The 18,557-nt window shown below is 40.6% G+C and overlaps 1 pseudogene across 1 annotated transcript; it reads left to right on the forward strand.

Annotated features, from left to right (window-relative positions):
• Positions 1 to 9,937: 9,937 nt before the first annotated feature.
• Positions 9,938 to 10,589, forward strand: LOC311593325 (dnaJ homolog subfamily B member 6-like; annotated as a pseudogene). The gene has a single exon. The product of its transcript is annotated as a dnaJ homolog subfamily B member 6-like (transcript).
• Positions 10,590 to 18,557: the final 7,968 nt, after the last annotated feature.

Consider the following 18,557-nt stretch of genomic DNA (forward strand, 5'->3'; position numbering starts at 1 on the left):
GCCTGTTGTTTTGCAATCTATGATTTCCACATAAAATAGTACATAGTGTGGTAAGAATTTGGTGTATAAGTAGAGAAATTTGGCTTCTAGTCTTTTCTGTTTTTCTCTCAGTAATAAATGAGAGTGAATGACAGTCAAGTCACCTGCATCCTCAAACTTTTCTTAAGAATTAGTTAAATACTATCTTCTATGCCTAACAATCTTCGGTTATTTCATTCATTCATTTATTCAACCAGGCGTCAGTCATTGAATTCTCATTAATTTTGTGGAGCTGTGCAAGGTGCTTATTTAGGATAAAGAAATGCTTAAAAAGTCCTTACCTCCATGATACCAGGACACATCACTTTCTTTACGAACTGGAAGGAAATTGTTATTCTACAATGGAGATATTTCATCTTGATACACTTGATATACTCAGCTGAGCTTCCTAGGCAGAAACCTTTAAAAGTAAAGAATTCAAAAATGCTGATACATCATTTAGTTAGGAAGGAGACAAAGTGTGCTTAAAATTATTTCTGTACTTAGGAATATTGTAGGGGCCCTAGAGAAATGGAACAGTGTGCAAGATTGCTTGATGAACAAGAATTCAAACCTATGTTTGGATCCTAGGAAAAACACAAAAAGTTGGGCTAGGCCACATGTTCACCTGTAACAGCAATATTGTGGGGACAGTGACAGGAAAATTGCTGGGGAATGGTTGCTGGGTATCAGACTCACTTTGGTTTCTGTGAGAAACCCTGACCCAAAGGAATAAAGTGGAAAATGAAAGAGGTGGCCACATTTTCATCTAGGATCCATGAATGCATATAGGCACACAGGTGCATGGGCACAAGCACACGCATGAGCATGCACACCCACACACCCACACACACAGGTGTGCACATACACAAGGATACCCATACACATGTGGGTATAGCACTCCCCACACAAACACATGCATATGCAGTCAAATATACATAAATTAGAGTGGCACACTCCTATTTTCATAGTCACATCCTGGTGGTGTTGATTTACAGTGTGGTATCACCCGCATTCAATTTCAAAGTATACTGCTGTTGTTTTCGATTTGACACAAGCTAGAATTATTTGGAAAGAGCACCTTCAGTTGAGGAAAGGCCTCTATTGGATTACCAGTAGGCAGTTTTGTAAGGTGTTTTCTTTACTGATTTACTGGAGAGGGCCTGGCTTATTGAGGGAGGTGCCATCACTGGGCAGGTGTTTGCATAAGAAAGCAGGCTGAACAAGCCAAGAGGAGCAAGTTTGTAAGCAGCATTCCTTCAAACCCTCTGCTTCACTTTTCAAATTGAATTTCTGACCTGAATTTTTCTCTAGATGATTAAATATTATCTGTGAAGTGGGGGGAAAAGCCTTTTCTCCCCCAAGTTGCTTTTGCTTGTAGTGAGTCTTTGTTGCCGCAGTAGAAATGTAACCAGGACATAAAACATAGCTTTTCATTAGGGCAGCTTCCTTCCTTCAGTGACAGCTTTTCAGATAAAGATTTCTGAGCCCACAATACACCTTGGTTTCTTTTAGAAAAAGCTTAACACATTTCATATTTGTTCATGCAATGAAGTTGGTATTCAGGCAAAGAATAACCACATGCCTTTCCCAGATGAACCGTCCTATTGTGCTCGTGATGCACAGGGTAGAATAAATGACTGGTTTTATATGCAAGTTTCTTGGTTTACTTACAATTTTCTGCTAAGACTCTGGAGCAAAGGATTTCACCAATTACGTTTGTTGTGTGTGTGTGTGTACATTTTTCAGAAAGCATATGTTAGTGGGGCTATTAAGCAATTAGTTTCATGCATATAGATAGTTCATTTTGCACCAAACCATATGATGTGACTGGAATTTATAGAAAACCATCTTTCTTGCCAGAAATGAAGTGAGTTAATTCTCTGGTTTGGAAAAAATGTGGCTCTATGACTGCAATCTGTAGCCTTAAGAATTAGGAGCCTGGTATTCATGTTCCTTATCTTAGAAAAGTGCATAATATAAAAAGAAGTTCTGTGTTACGAAATCAAAAACACAGTACCTGGTTCATATTGCGTGATCATTAAATGTTTGTTAGCTTGCAATGAAATGATGTCAACCGGGATCACATGTATACCATACATATATGAGGTCTCTGTCCCTGTCAGCTTTGGGTAGAATACTTTTTTAGCAGTCTATGCAAAAAGGAAACACAGTCCGAGACAAAATTGGCAGTATTCATGGGATAAAAGCAATCTGGCTGCTCAGGAGAAGCCCAGCTATTTCTAGAGACTTAATAACTGTTCTTGAATGAAGGCGACAAGGCTGAAATGAGAGGAAAAGCGGAAGCAACCTCCAATCTTCACATTTTTCTACATCAGAGTAGCATGCGGCTCTCTCTCACAAGAATGCCCAAATGCAGTTCAGAAAAACAACTTATCTAAGGGTGGGATACCACAACTGCTGAATGGCATCTCTTATTTGAAACATTGGAAAAGAATCCTGAAATATTTAGAAACCCTGAAGTAGGATTTTTCAGGCTTTCAGGTATAGATACATAAGAGTCAATAGCATCTTCTTCTTTTTTAAATTTTATTTTATTAATTTATTCTTATTACATCTCAATGGTTATCCCATCCCTTGCATCCTCCCATTCCTCCCTCCCTCCCATTTTCCCCTTACTCCCCTCCCCTATGATTATGACTGAGGGGGATTTCCTCCCCCTTTATTTGCTCACAAAAGAACTGATGATCTTGGCTCATTTTTGTAGTATTCATATCCCCAGCCATACCCATGAACCACGCTAAGCACCTTTCCTTTTGGGGAAGAGAAGGTATGCTAAAAGTTCGTGTAATGTCCACTACAACATTCTACATAATTGGCCTTTTATAAATATTAAGCAAAACCGGAAGATCAAAACGACAAGAATAGCATATTATGGCACAGCCCTGCTTGAAAATAAGTGTTGATATTATTTATGAAAGTCCTCCCCCGTTACTGCTGCCATCTTCGCCCTGGATTTCCCTGTTCAGCACTTACTTCCAGTTTTAATGGATAGAAACACCCTTCCATTCAGAGCCTATGCTTGCATTTTATTGAGTTTAAGATGGTAGACTGTGCTGTGAATTACCACCCAATCATTCTCTGGATTTTAAAGACCTCTTATCACAGGACAGAAAACGAGCTTTGTTTGGGTGTTTGAAATGAAACGTCCTACCTAGCTTGACCTGTCCTACTTCTAGGGCTCTGGATTTGTGGTGTAATTGGGGTGGTGGTGACAAGGGGTGTCCAAATTTGAGTATAGAACTAATGGAGAAATCACCCAGGAATTCCAAAGAGATGTTTTATTTAAAGAGGTAGGTAGGCAGCTGTTTGAATATGGTAACCTGTTCAAGCAAACCCTGCTTTGCCTGAATGTAGCTTCCCGGAAGTATTTTGCTTATTATTTAGCTGAGCTGGACTCAAAGGCCATTAGTGGATGCTGGGAGAAAGAGCCAGTTTTCTTCCGGGAGGTGTCCCCAGGTAGCCTGTCCATCTTCCAGTGGATGGCCTAAAAGCCACACACACACACTGGTAGCACAGGAAGGCAGGAGAAAAAAGTGGTGGGGGGGGGGCAGCAGGGGCTGAGGGGATATGGAAAAGACTGGAGGGGAGAAAGTAGTGGATGGATTTGATCAGAACACCTTATATTCACACGTGAAACTTTCAGTGTTCGAAAAATGATAAAATTGGGTCTTTTTTTTTCCTTTTATTATTTTGCTAGCTCTTGCAAGTTTTGTACAATGTGTTTTGATCAAAAAATTTAATTATATTTTAAAAATCATTTTAATAATTTCTATAACACAGACATGGACATAGAAACACACAGACACACACATGCATGCACGCACACGCACACACACGTGCGCATGCACGCTGGGACGAAAGGACAGAGGTATCCTCAGGGAAGCCAGAGGCATCGGATTTTCCTTTAGCTGTGGCTACAGGTGGTTGTGACCCACCATGGAACATGAGTACTGGGACCTTAACTCAGGTCGTGGGACCTTAACTCAGGTCCTGTGGAAGAAGAGCGGGTGCTTTTAACCACTGAGCCATCTTCCCAGCCCCCTACCCCAAATATTTTTAAACATGCTACAAATTCAAGCGCCTCAGTGTGGATGCTGTCTTTATGAGGAACTTCAGCGGTGATGTGATAAAAATTATACAAGGGCATAAAGCCTTGGGCAACCTTCCTTTTAGGATATAGTCAAGTGTGTTATAAGTAAAGACATCACTGAATTTCAGAATCAGAATCTGTGCGTCATAGTCAAGCTTCTCAGAGTTAGGGAAGTTTATGCTAATATCTCGCTCCCTCAACTCCTCCTCTTTCCTGTGGCTCTGCTGTTCTAACCACTCTTCCCGGAAGTGGGCAAAGGCAGAGCCCTTGCTTTTCCTTGCTCTCCCTTTAGAAAAGGGAAGACATGTTCTGTTAATCTTACTGCCCCCTGTGCCTCTATGTTGCTTTATTATTAAGCATACAATCTCTGTGAAGGATTCACTTATCACTGGAATAAACTATTAATAGTGATTTTTAAAATGCCAAATTGCCAACACTTAAGACATTTAAAAGAATATACGTTGGTGAGGCATGTCAACATCTGCCTCTTGTAGTCATTTTTTATAATGTGAACTATTTAACAAGGTGAAATTTCCTAATGCATATTTTGAGAACCACTTTTGTTCCTTTGCCTTAAATAGCATGCTCGTTCTCAGGCACCAGGTTTTCTTCTGCCAGGGACTCTCATTATATGATTGGACCTCCTACTCTCCTAACTGAGAAATACTCTTTTAAAATCAAATTCGTAAGTGTTTCTTGACCTCACCATCTGAAATCCTGTTACAGAGTATGCTGCAGCACCACACCTTTGAGCTGCCAGACAGCCAACATTTGGGGGGAGGTCTTCTACCTCCCCCAAAGATTTCCTAAGTTATCAGATTACCATAGAAACTGAAGCTTCCTCAGGAGAAGGCCAACTGCCCCCAAGGACATTCCCTTAGGATCCACGAGGCCCAGAGACTGGGCTCTGAAAGACTGACCTGCCCAGTGTTAACCAGTCAATCAGAACAAAGTCTAGAAAAGTAGGCATACATCCTTAAGTGGCTCTTCCCTGGGAACTCTGGGTCAGAAAACAAAGTGGCCTAGGCACTCTTACCAACTGTTAGGATGCTTTAAGATAACTATCCTTATCTTATGTCATCTGTGGAGGCTTACCCATGAGTTCCAGCTGATGGACACATCTACTTAAAAGCCATTTTAAGGATTGGAATCCACATATCCCAGGCAGTCTTATGGGCACAAAGAGGCATCCCAACTTGTGCCTTAACTCTCATTGCTTCTATTCTCAAATCTGACCTCCACTTGATGTGTTCCATGCCTGCAACACTGTTGCTACCAGTTTACCCAAATGTTTGATTTAATCCTTTAAAACGTCAGTTTCCTCCTGTGTAAAATGATTATATCAGCTGTGGTTCAAGAGAGCTGTGAAGTTGGCTAATGTGTGGTAGAAGAAGCAATATGCAGATTACAGATAGTGCTGGGTTTTGCTAATTTTAATAAATGGATTTTGTAATCCTGTAGGTAATTATGTAGTCGACTGGTTATACTTGATTCGAAAAAATGCACTCCATGCACTATGTCTGAAGAAAAGCAGAGCCAAGAAGTGGTCCATTGTTAGATATGATGTGTTTTGTTGTGGTTGATTTCCTTTTTTTTTTTTTTTTCTTTATAACTATGGCGTGCTCTGATGAGTTGAAGAAACGTGGGTTTCCAGGGGCCGATGTCAGCTAGTGGCTTCTGGGCTTTTGTTTTTAATGAGGATGGGGTATTCTTTCTCTTTCTCTGGAAAAAGGGAGATTCCCTATCAAGCTTCAGGTCTCCTTGTGCTCATATATTATCTTTTCCTTTGACTTTGGCTCAAAACTGGGGAATAGAGCACATCTTAAAAAGAGCCAATGTCAGGACACCGCAGGCTCTTTTGTTTCTGGGCAACATGAATGAGAAGGACTATGATAAAAAATATGGAACTTTGGGAGGAAATAAAAACGAATCCTAGAGGGCAGCATTAAAAGGTATACAGAAAAGCACCGCCAAGAAGTAAATGAGTATTTTTAACAAGGTTTTCTTGTCCTTCCTTTTGATTGGCATCAGAGTCTTCATCCGAACCTTGTCATATTGGATGCTCTGAGCAAAAGTCAATTATAATAGACTCCCGATGAAGACTCCACATCAAAACAAGAGTGTGAAGGGAACACCGTGGCACGGCATTTTCTGAGAGTTTCTATGAACCATTCTATTTTTTTTTTCTTCTCCCCTTGGCTAGCCCATCATGTTCCTAATGTACTTCCGTGTGATCTCTCATAGCCCTTTTGAAAGTCTCAGACAAGTACATGCCACAGTCCATACGTTGGTTTAGTGTTGACTAATTAGTTAACTTTCCCTGATATCTTCGTCATCATTCATAGGGTGAAATAAATTCTGTAGATGCATTTAAGAAATCCTAGGCTAATTCTCTCGGTGTTATTTCTAAAATCAAACTGTTAGAAGTACTTTTAACCCTGACATTTCTTTACCTATTAGATACAGAACAAAAATGATGACAGCATCTTGCTGAATACTTTTCTTCTTTTTTTCCCTTACAACTAAATTTCTTTCTGGGAAATAAGAATTCCCATGACCATTTAAATTAATATGTGGAAGAAAAAAATAAGTTAATAGAAACTGCAGAGAGGGCTGGAGAGGGCAATAGAACACATGTAATATTAAAGACACAGGGATGGGATACTGAAAGTGGACAGGAAGGGTTCAAACAGAGACTGAGGGCAGAAAGATGAAGAAGATGAGTGATGGTGAGCAGCCAAAAATATGTATGCAAATGCCATAAGGTACATCACTTTGTGTGCTAATTTTGAAAAACAAAAAGTATGAAGCTGAATTTATATACAATAACTTGTTAAATGGCTACTGCAGAAGGTAAACATATCAAAAATATTTTCAATGATTTGTATACTTGCTGATATCATTTCCTTTATTAAGTGAAAAATTATCCCCTGCTTTTTCTCAGAAAGTTGACCTAACTTAGCAAGTCCAACTAAAGTGATTAAATGCTTGTTGTTTTCTTTAAAGCTATGTCATAGTACATGCTCTGGAAAAGGACAATTAGGAGAGTCCATTATGCCGGGCTAGCCTCAGACTTTTGGCACTCTTCCTGTCTCAGCCCTTGAGTGCTAGGGTTACATATATGCAGCTTCATATCTTCCTCAGAGTTCATCTGTATTCTGTTTTATTATCTATAGTGTGCATGTGCATGACAGTCCTCTGTCATGGTGCATGAGTGGAGGTCAAAGACTAATCTGTAGTAGTCAGCTCTCTCCTTCTACCCTGTGGCTCCTAGGGTTCGAACTCCAACCACCAGGCTTAGCTGCAAGCATCTTTAGTCAGCGAACTGTAGAATAGACAAGTTCAAAGACTTAAAAGTAAACAATACAATGGACTGTGAATCTGGGTTCTTCTAGGTTAAGCAGTTTATCTCCCAGAAACAAATGGATGTGAGAAAGATGAAGAAACTGGGAGCATAAAAATACATTTGTGGTTCCAAAACCAGAATGGAAATACCCAAAAATCAATGCAAACTGAAGATGGCAAAAATGCTGAAATGCTTAATAAGGAGAAATTTAAATGCGTTTTTGATATAAGAATTTAAATCAGAAGATAGTCATTTCATTGCTTGGGAAACATACCATAAAGCTAAACATAGTTCTGTAATACAATTTAAAAGAAACCATCCAGGCTGTATATTAAACATATTTTTCAGGGTTTGTATATTGTCCTTCCACAAGATTTTCTAAGAAGATATAAACAAGTCTGGACAGGCTTTCCCCCCCCCCTAGTATAGTTATTCCACCACTATTGTAAAGATGATGGATGAGTCTCAGACATGGTCCTACTGGGCTTCCTGGTAGATGTCCAGTTGCAGAAACAGATGGAGAGATGAAGCGTTTTTAACTGGTGAACAAAACAAACGCTTCCTGAATTCTGTTCCGTGTGTGTGTGTGTGTGTGTGTGTGTGTGTGTGTGTGTGTGTGTGTGTGTGTTTAGCATGGAGGATGCTCCTGTTTTTGTCCAGTCCTGCATTTTTATGATCTTGTGGCTTCTTAACATGTGCTCAAGTTTTCACCTTAGAACTACCATTGATTCGGTAGCAGCTGTGACCTGAAACTTCACTCCTGCCCTCAGTTCTACCTACCAGGCAGGATCCAGCCAAGAGCGTGCAACATGGCTTTCCCTCTTTCTTTCTTTCTTTCTTTCTTTCTTTCTTTCTTTCTTTCTTTCTTTCTTTCTTTCTTTCCTTCTTTTTTAACTGCAGAACAGCCCTGTGTCTTATGTCTGCATATCAGGCTGCAGTGTAACTTCATAGTTAATTCTAGATTGATCTAGGCTATGCCCCAGGAAAATTTCAAGCATCTCTCTGCTTTTCTTCTTTGGAAATACCGTACTCAGAACACTGTCCTTCAGTTCGGTTCGTACCCTGCTGTTGCCTCTGTCTCGTATCTGCCCAGTCAGTGGGATTGAGTTTTGATGGGCATCTCTTCGACCCTGTGGCCTGGCTGCCTTCAAGGACTTTGCCATCACACCTGTCATGTTCCTGGTTTTCAGTTAAGGGGATGCTAGCCCGTGCGGAATTATTCACAGAGGCAGACATAATGTCAGAAGTTTTACATACATGTAGAATACCAGAGAACATGCATTTCATGCCATTTGTTATGCAGTGTTTTTCTGCCACATTGAAGCTACACTTCCTGTCAGTTTACGCGTGCACAGTTCTTCATTTTAATTGAATTATCTTCTTCTTCTTGCTCATTTTCTCATTATACTGAAAGGTAAGATTCACTGGAAGTTTATTTTCCATATTTCCAGTAGAAAACCATTGGGGAAATCCTTACAGACACAAGTTCTCTACAGGAAACAGTGAAGAGAGAATAGTTGTGTTGAGAGCTGTGTCTCTGCACAGCTGGATGCTAGCATATTAACAAGATCTGCCACCCTGTGCGTACTCAAGGATATATTAGACCCAGTATATATTACTGTTGTTAGGACCCTCAATGGTACCTGCCAACTACTTTGTTTGAAGACTTACCTTGACCAGCGCAGCAATGCCTGAGCCACGAGGAGACCTGCCGCCCCACTTCCCCCATCGCTGGCCACCGAGTCCTCAGATTTGTTCCAACAAGGCTGATTACTACGAAGTTCTGGGCATGCCTCACCCCAGAACATTAAAAATGCATATGAGGGTATCAAGTCTCTTCTTGGTAACCTGATGTCCTTCCTCTGAGTGCCACCAGGTCTCCCCCTCCAGGGGACATGGTCAAAGGTGAGGCACCAGAGTATGTGAGAGTAATATCCCACTCTCCACTCTACTGTGGAGAGTGTTCTGTCCATTGTTTAGATCTGGGTAGGGGTTTAAGGTTTACCGCCTGTATTGTCCTTGGCTGGTGCCTTAGTTTGAGCGGGACCCCTGGGCCCAAATCTGCCTATCATAATGTTCTACTTGTAGGCTTCTAGGACCCTCTGGATCCTTCTACTTTGCCATTTTCCCATGCTTCTCTCATCTAGAGTCCCACTAGAATGTTCTCCCCTCTGTCTCAGTTTCCTGGTAAGTGAAGGCTTTCGTGGGACATGCCCCTTGGGCTAATATGCAGATATAAGTGAGTATATAGACTTGATACCTTATGAACATATACAGGGGGAGGTAATCGCCCTCAGGAACAGTCATAGGGGAGGGGAATAAGGGGAAAATGGGAGGGAGGGAAGAATGGGAGGATACAAGGGATGGGATAACCATTGAGATGTAACAAGAATAAATTAATAAAGTAAAACACACACACACACACACACACACACACACACACACACACACAAAAGGCATATGAGAAACAACCACTTAAATGGCACCCAGATAAAAATCCTGAAAATAAAGAAGCAGCAGAACGGAAATTCAAACAAGTAACTAACGCATATGAGGTGTCATGAGATGCAAATAAGCGGGATGTCTGTGACAGATACAGCAAAGAAGGATTAAATCGTGGTGAAGGAGTCATTTTGACAGTCCTTTTGAGTTTGGCTTCACGTTCCAGAACCCAGATGATGTCTTCAGGGAATTTTTTGGAGGAAGGGACTCATTTTCATTTGCCTTCTTTGAAGACCCATTTGATTGCTCTTTTGGGGAATTGAAGGGGTCCCCGAGGACTAGACACGGAGGAGCCAGCTTACTTTTCTCTGCTTCCAGTGCATTTCCTTCTTTTGGAGGTGGATTTCCTGCTTGACACAGGTTCACCTCGTTCCCGTCACTAGATGGTCAAGGGGTCGCACTTCATCTCTTTAACATCATTTGGCATCAATATCAACCTCAACTAAGCTAGGTAACGGCAAGAAAATCACTACAAAGAGAATTGTGGAGAACGGTCAAGAAAGAGTAGAAGTTGAAGATGACGGACAGTTAACGTCCTTGACGATAAATGGTAAGGAGCACCTGCTGCGCTTGGATCACAGGTAATTCAATGCATGCATTTAACTGAAAGGTTAAGTCATAACAAGCACCACTTGAGGAATAACGGGAACTTTTTTTGTTTTTGAAGATTTCGAACAAACTCGACTTTCTGTATAACTGTACCTAATCTGAAGTATTTATAAAACAGCTCATTGGAGCCCCTATTTGTCATAGACTTTTTAGTGTGTTGTTGGGAACCACAAAATAGAACTATTCCTTCTTCGTCTTTTTTTTTTTCCTGGTCTTTACAATTATTGTAATCTCTGTATGCACTTTGGTTTTTGGTTTTTGGTTTTTGAAGATAATTATGTAATTATATTTATGTACAGAAAACTTAGCAGTGCACATTTAACCCAGTTTAGCGGTGAATTTTTTTAGCCTTTGTCTTTTCCAGCTTGGCAATGCAAGCCACAGATTTAGGACCCAGGATGTTGCCTCCCTAGTGGCAAAGGATCTCATCATATCTGTTGTTGTAATTGGTCCTAATTTCTTCTACCAGCTTAATTGAGCACCTTTGTCTTCCCAGTTAATCTGTGTGAAGGCAACAGGGGTGCAAGTACTTCTGTGGTGCAGTAGGGGGCCCCCATCTTTCGACACAGGGCAGGTAGAAAGACCAACCAGCTGAATGGGGTCTACGTTGTGGGCAATCACCACCAGTTGAGCCTTCTTGTTCTCCACCAAGGTGGTGACTGTACTGACCCCTGCTCGAAGGACAGGTTGTCTCGTAGTTGGGACATCCCCATTCCCAGCAGCTTTCTTCTCAGCACGTGCCAGTAGCCTTAGCTTCTTCCCCTACTTTGTCTCTAGCCTGTACCTGTGGGCAAGCTTAAGCAACTGGGTAGCTGTTTGCCGGTCCAGGGCCTGGGTGACCTGGTTAATGGCAGGAGGTACTTTGAGCTGCTTATAGTGAATGGCGCTTTGCCATTGCAGCCTGATATAGCGGGGCCATTTACCGAAGTGAGCAAGATCTCTTTTGGGCTGGATGTCCTGCTGGATGCCGAGGTTCTTGGGCCTCTTCTCAAACAAAGGATTGAACACCTTTTTGGTCTCCTGTTTCTTCACCATGGCGGGGGCCACCTTCTTCCACTTGGTCTTCTTTACCTTGGGCATCTTGCTGGGCTCGGAGAGAGAGATAGAAAAGGGAATTGTGGGTAATAATGTAAGTGGTCGCACTTTATTTTAAACAAAACAAAATGTAATCTGAATTGACCCCTGTGATTCTTAAGTAGTGCTAGAACAAGACTTTTTTAACACCAGCCTGGGTCTGCTTCTCATTGTGTTGAAATGCGAGTGTGTAGTGTCAGTCTGTGAAGTTACTAGCGCCAGGTGAACGGTCTACAGAAACACTTCAATTTTATTTTCAGTATTTAGTGACAAAAACTATTACTGTAATACATTTCCAGTTCAGTGTAAATTAAGGATGTTTTCTAGTTGTGAGTAGATGCTGGCAACTTCGTCAAGTCTGACAATTGTTTAAATATGTAATGTAAGCTTAGGTTTAAAAAAGAAGCTGGCAATTTGGGTCTTTTGTCATTTGCTTTAAAAAAAGAAAAGAAAAGAAAAGAAAAGGAACGTGGATGTATTTGGTGCATTCTTTCATGAATGGGGTCTGAAAGAGAAACAACCAACCAACAACAACAACAAACTTGACACTACTTTCCAAAGACATGATCTAAAACTATTTTTCCCCTTTTTCCATTGGATTATGGGCCAAGCAATTCAGAGCAGTCAAATGAACTTAGTATATAGGTAAGTATTTTGTAGGTCAGTTTCTTAATGTAATGACACCCTTGACCTTGGCATTTGACATTTAATGACGAAGTTTAACCTACTAAACCTCAACGTTTATTTCTACTTTAGGATTTAAGGTGGATCTGATTACTTTTCTGAGAATTTTGAACTTTGTTAGAAAAATAGAACACTGAGAATATGCCTCCAAACTCTAAGAAATTCACTTTTCACTTCTCTGAGCACTTTATTGCAGTTCGTCTGGGGTGATGTTAATGTCATTCTTCCAGATGTGTATTGACCACCAGACTTTGCTGAATGGATCTATTGTATAACAAATACCAAGCATCAGAGAGTAATTCACTGAGTTGTAAGGAGAAGCAGATAAATTTTTGATTTTTCCATTGATATTTGTTGCAGTCTGATTCGTAAGCAACATCATGAATTAGTTCTGCAGTATATAGTCATTTCTGCAAATAAATTAGGACCTCCCGAACTTTCTTGGATATCCACTCCAGGTGAGTACATGCTGAGGAAAATCTCTCCAGCAGTATTTTGATACAGACAATGAGTACTTCTAGTCTCAAGAAAGTATTACAATGTCTAGGGGAAAATTCAATAAGATGTTGCTAATTACAACTCTTATGTGCCCGAGATTGGCTGAAATGTCTGCGTTTCTTCATACACACCACTATTTTAAAACTACACAAAACATGGAGTCCTGGCCTGATAATTTGAAATTGCATTCTTCAACAACATAATCCATTTGCTTTTAGTTTATATCATAATCATTGTGTTGCTATGATCCTCACACAGTAATCTTTTATCTGCTATGTAACATTTATCATACTGAACGTTAAATATTGCATGGTGTCTAACTGGAGCAATTACTGGTTTTATCCAGACTCTGGTGTCTTAATATTTCAAGAAATTATTTTTAAAGATAAAGGACTTTATAATCAATATTCATTTTCTTATACAAGTAATTATATGCTACTTTCTATATATGCAATATATATATATATATTCTCCAGATTAGCTGGCAGTCAGTGCTTAACTTTCTGTTTTAACTCTGCAGGGTCCTTGTAGATGTTATTACTGCAAAGAAAAATCAAAAATCAAAGTGAATTCTTAGTGTTACTCTTGAAGCCAGAGAGGTGCAATTGCTGAAATAGCAGCCAAGCATTGTGCTACACAACTAACTCACAGCTTGGTGCAATGTCCCCACTGAGAGGGAAATGTAGGGGAACTGCCAGAGTTTTACTACATCTGCTCCCTGCTGCTAATGAGCTTTAACCTGTTTCATTCTTATTATGCTTACTGTTTAGATATTTTGCTTGCAAAATTAATTCTATAGCTGAGAGAACACATGAAAGAGGATATGATTTGTAAAATGGGTCTGTTTAAAAATTAAAAGGTATCAGCAAGGGAGATGAAAGGCTATAATGAGTGATGTGTTACTTAATATCAATTCAAGGGCATAAGCTCAGGTGGCACTGCTGATGCTGTTTCTCAGTTTTCTTTCCTCCTGAGACATGGGCTGAGGCTGTGGGAGATACCGGCTTTGTTCTGCATTGTACACCTGTACTGGTATGTGGTGTGTGTGGTGTGTGTGTGTGTGTGTGTGTGTGTGTGTGTGTGTGTGTGTGTGTTGTGTCTGGGTCTGTGTGTAAAATGTTCTGCTTTGAAGTCTTCAATGAGTCCCTAAACAGAGCCAAAGTCTTGGTGGTATGCAAATCTGAAAATCTGTTGTTCCGGCAATAGTATTTTATTATAAGCAAGGATCAGTGGGGTTCTTTTATATGTATATAAAACTTTAATTAATCTTTGTTCTTTGACAATTTCATACATGTATATAATACATTCCCCCCCCTTTTTTTTTTCTTTAACCACCACAACTCTCTTGTATCTCCTTTCCACCCCTGTCAACTCTTTGTCTACTTTCCAAGTCCTAGTCTCACATTCATGTCCTTGTGTTTTGTCTTGTGATTCACTGAATTTAACCAAGACCATCTGGGTGAACATGGGTTTTGACTCGCCTTTGGGTACATAAGTGTCGATGACTGTCTTGCCTCAGAAATCACCAGTAGCTAATAGTTTGGTGGGTGCGGTATGGTCCAATGGGTCTCTCCCCTTTCCACACTTGACTGATTACCATAGCAGTTTTGCACGGACCCCATTCGGACATCTGTAACTGCTATGAGATCACTGTAACTGCTCTGAGATCATGCTTGCACTGGCTGTGTCATGCATGACCAGAATATAGAATTCTGCAGCCCTTGTTCTTTATCATCTAGCTCTTAATATTATTTCAACTCCCTCTACATGATGTGCTTTGTGCCTTAGAAAGGGTGGTAGACATATTCTGTGCGGGGCTAGCACCCATTTCTTGCTTATTCTTAGTAGCTTGAGAAGCAGATCATTGCAAAGGGGAAGCCTGTCTGGGTTACGCAGGGGTAGCATTTGCCTATGAGAATAAACATAAAGACTGAAAAGACAGTTTGGTTTTATACCTCTTTAGCTAAACAACAGTTGTAGGTTCCTTCCCAGGGCCCAAGACATCATTATTCTTGGGTGTTTGGGAGGGTTTATAGTACCAGGCATGGATTGACTGGGGAGCTGTCCTCAAATCCCATTCAGGAATAGTGTGCTTTCAGTACCAGAGTTGTGTCACTGTTGCACAAGTGGGTGCTTCTTGCCTAGAAGTTTAGTATTTTACTTCCCAGTGTTTGCAGCTGGGTGAGACCACTGATGTCTTTTCTTGCAAGCAGCCTATAAATCACCTTTCAGAGCTGTGAAAATCATCTAGCTGAGAGGATTTTCCCGGCTCGGTTTCCCTGTATCTTACATCAAATGTGTGTTAGTAACAACTCCTGAACCTAAGGTTCTAGGATCAGTGTGGAAGAGGAGGTGAGGAAGACTGTAAGAGCCAGAGAGACAGGAAGCTGGCAGTGAGATTGTGTCTCCTAGAAATGTCAGAATGAGGTCTCAAAAACATAGCTGCCTAAAAATCTAAAACAATGATAACAAAAATATTATTATAAAAGAAGTATTTCACAAGGCCTCAACCCTAAACAAAGAACTACAGGCAACTAAAGAATGCCAAGAGCATGGGAAACAGTCCACACACACCCCAATTGGTGATATAATTCAAAATAATCAGCTCTGAATATACATATATATATATATTACATGAACTGAGCAGATTGTATTTATATGTGTAAGACTCTCTCTGTCTCTCTGTCTCTGTCTCTGTCTCTGTCTCTCTCTCTCTGTCTCTGTCTCTGTCTCTGTCTCTCTCTGTCTCTCTCTCTCTCTCTTTCTCTCTCTCTTTGTGTGTGTGTGTGTGTAAGAACAATTAAAGAAAGAGAGATCATGAATTTGAGACAGACAATCAGACAGAGTCAGAGTCAGAGACAGAGAAAGAAACAGAGAGACAGAATCAGAGAGCAGAGGCAAGAAGAAAATGATGTAACTATAATCTCAAAATAATAAAAATAAAAATGGAGTGCTATCATCAGCACCAGTGTCATATCGACATTCCAATGAGCACCTGAGAGGAATGGCAAGAACTTCGTTGTTTTGGGGCATTTGGGGATTTCTCTAACAAACAAATCCTCACCATTCGTTTGTCTACCACCTGGTAGTGGCTTCTAGAGAATTTCAATAGGAGTAACAGCGACCTATGGAGACTCGGAGAATCATCTTTACCACTGTAATTATCATCTGTTAGTAACAAGTAAGCCCACAACACCCTTCCTTTTTTCTTATTAATTTATTTATTCACCTTATGTCCTAATCATAGTTTCTTCCCTCCACTTCTCCCAGTCCCGCTCTCCCGTCATCTCTCCCCTCTCCTACCCTCTCTGCCCCTTCTCCTCAGAAAAAGGGATCCCTTCCCTACCAACCCTCCCTGGCACATTCAGTCTCATCAAGACTAAGTGGATCGTCTTCTACTGAGGCCAGACAAGGCATCCCAGTTAGGGGAAGTGATCCAAGATCAGGCATCAGAGTCCACGTCAGAAACAGGCTCAGCCCCAATTTCTAGGAGACTCATGAAAACCAAGCTTCCTATCAGCTACCTATGTGTAGAGGACCTGGGTCGAGTCCATGCATGCTCTTGGTTAGTGGCTCAGTCTCTGTAAGCCCCCCATGGGCCTATGTTAGTTGACTCTGTTGCTCTTCTTGTAGAGTTCTTGTCCTCTCCAGGATGCTTTATCCCTTCCATAAGACTCTCCGAGCTTGGCCTAATGTTGGTCTCAACATCTGGTTGGATCTGCTGCTGGGTGGAGCCTCTCAGAAGGTAGCTATGCTAGGCTTCTGTCTGCAAGCACAGCAGAGTATCATTAATAGTGTCAGAGTGGCTGTCTCCCATGGGCGTGGGTCTTAAGTTAGGTCAGTCATTGTTTGGCCATTCCCTCTATCTCTGCTCCATCTTTATCCCCCAGCACATCTTGTAGGCAGGGTAAGTTTTGGATCAAAGGTTTTGTGAGTGAGTTAGTGCCCCCCTCCCTCCACTGGAAGTCCTGCCTGGCTATAGGAGGTGGCCACTTGAGTCTCCATATCCCCTGCTGCTAGGAGCCTCAGCTAGAGTCACCCCCATATCTTCCAACAGCCTACCCTGTTGCAGGTCTCCATATTATACCAGAAATGTTTGTTCACATCAGTTACCCTCCTTTCTCCCAGCCCTCTCACCTCCCTGACCTCCACTCTTGTTTCCCTTCCGACGCCCCCTCCAACCCAGTTCTCTCTCTTCATCCACTTCTAATGTCTACTTTATTTCCCTTTCTGAGTTGGGGTTCAAGCATACCCTCTTGGTCCCTCTTTCTTGCTTAGCTTCTTTGGGTCTATAGATTGTAGTGTGGTTGTCCTGTACAATAAGGATAAAATTCGCTTATAAGTGAGTATATACCGTGAGTGTCTGCTGGGTCAGAGTTAGCTCACTCAGGATGGTATTTTCTAATTCCATCCAGTTGCCTACCAAGTCCATGATGTCCTTGTTTTTAATAGCTGAGTAGTATTCCATTGTGTAAATATTTTTATCCATTCTTCAGCTGAAGGATCTCTGGGTTGTTTCCAGTTTCTGGCTATTACAAATAAAGCTGCTATGAACATAGTTATGCAGGTGTCCTTGTGGTATGGTGGAGCAATTTTTGGGTTCCCAGGAGTGGTATAGCTGGGTCTTAAGGTAGATCTACTTCAAATTTTCTGAGAAAGTGCCAGATAGATTTTCAAAATTACTGTACAAGTTTGCACTCCACCAGCAACGGAGTGTTCCCCTTTCTCCACATCCTCTCCAGAGTGTGCTGTCTCTTGAGTTTTGATCTTAGCCATTCTGATGGGTGTCATTTTGATTTGCATTTTCTTGATGAATAAGGACCTTGAGCATTTCTTTAAGTACTTTTCTGCAATTAAAGATTCCCATGTTGAGAATTAGGTCTGTACTCCATTTTTCAACTAGAATTTTTGGTTTGTTGGTGCCTAATTTCATGAGTTATTTATATTGTAACTGTTATTTTTATATAACTGTGTTTTTTTCCCTTTTGCCAACATTATATATTTGGATATTAACTCTCTTTTGGATGTAGAGTTGGTGAGTATCTTTTTCCAATCTGTAGGCTTCAGTTATGTGCTGTTGACAGTGTCCTTTGCCTTATAGAAGCTTTTCAGTTTTATAAGGTCTCATTTATTAATTGTTGATCTTAGAGTCTGAGCTGTTGGTGTTCTGTTCAGGAAAATATCTTCTGTAACAATAAATTCAAAGTTATTCCACACTTTTTCTTCTATTAGAGTTAGTGTATTTGGTTTTATGTGGAGGTCTTTGATCCATTTGGACTTGAGTTTTGTGCAGGGTGATAAATATGGATCTATTTGCATTCCTCTACATGCAGACATCCAGTTAGACCAGCACCATTTGTTGAAGATGCTTTTTTTCCCCTGTTGTATGATTTTGGCTTCTTTGTCAAAAAACAAAACAAAACAAAACAAAAAAAACCCAACAACAACAAGTGTCCATAGGTGTGTGGGTTTATTTCTGGGTCTTGTTATGCATTAACTTCTACAAAGTGCTAAAGATATTGCAAATTAATACTTTAAAAATATGGCATATGAAAAAATTTTTTAAAATATGGCATATGACACACCTCCTTACCAAATAAATGATGACTTTTTTGACCTGACTTATTTTTCCCTTGGTATAGTTAAACCATAGTATATTATAAGATAACTTATTTTTGCACCATTTTATTGAAACTTAAAAATATTTTTTAC

The sequence above is a fragment of the Acomys minous genome (genome assembly GCF_964271855.1).
Source record: "Acomys minous genome assembly, chromosome: 3".
NCBI classification, from domain to species: Eukaryota; Metazoa; Chordata; class Mammalia; order Rodentia; family Muridae; genus Acomys; species Acomys minous.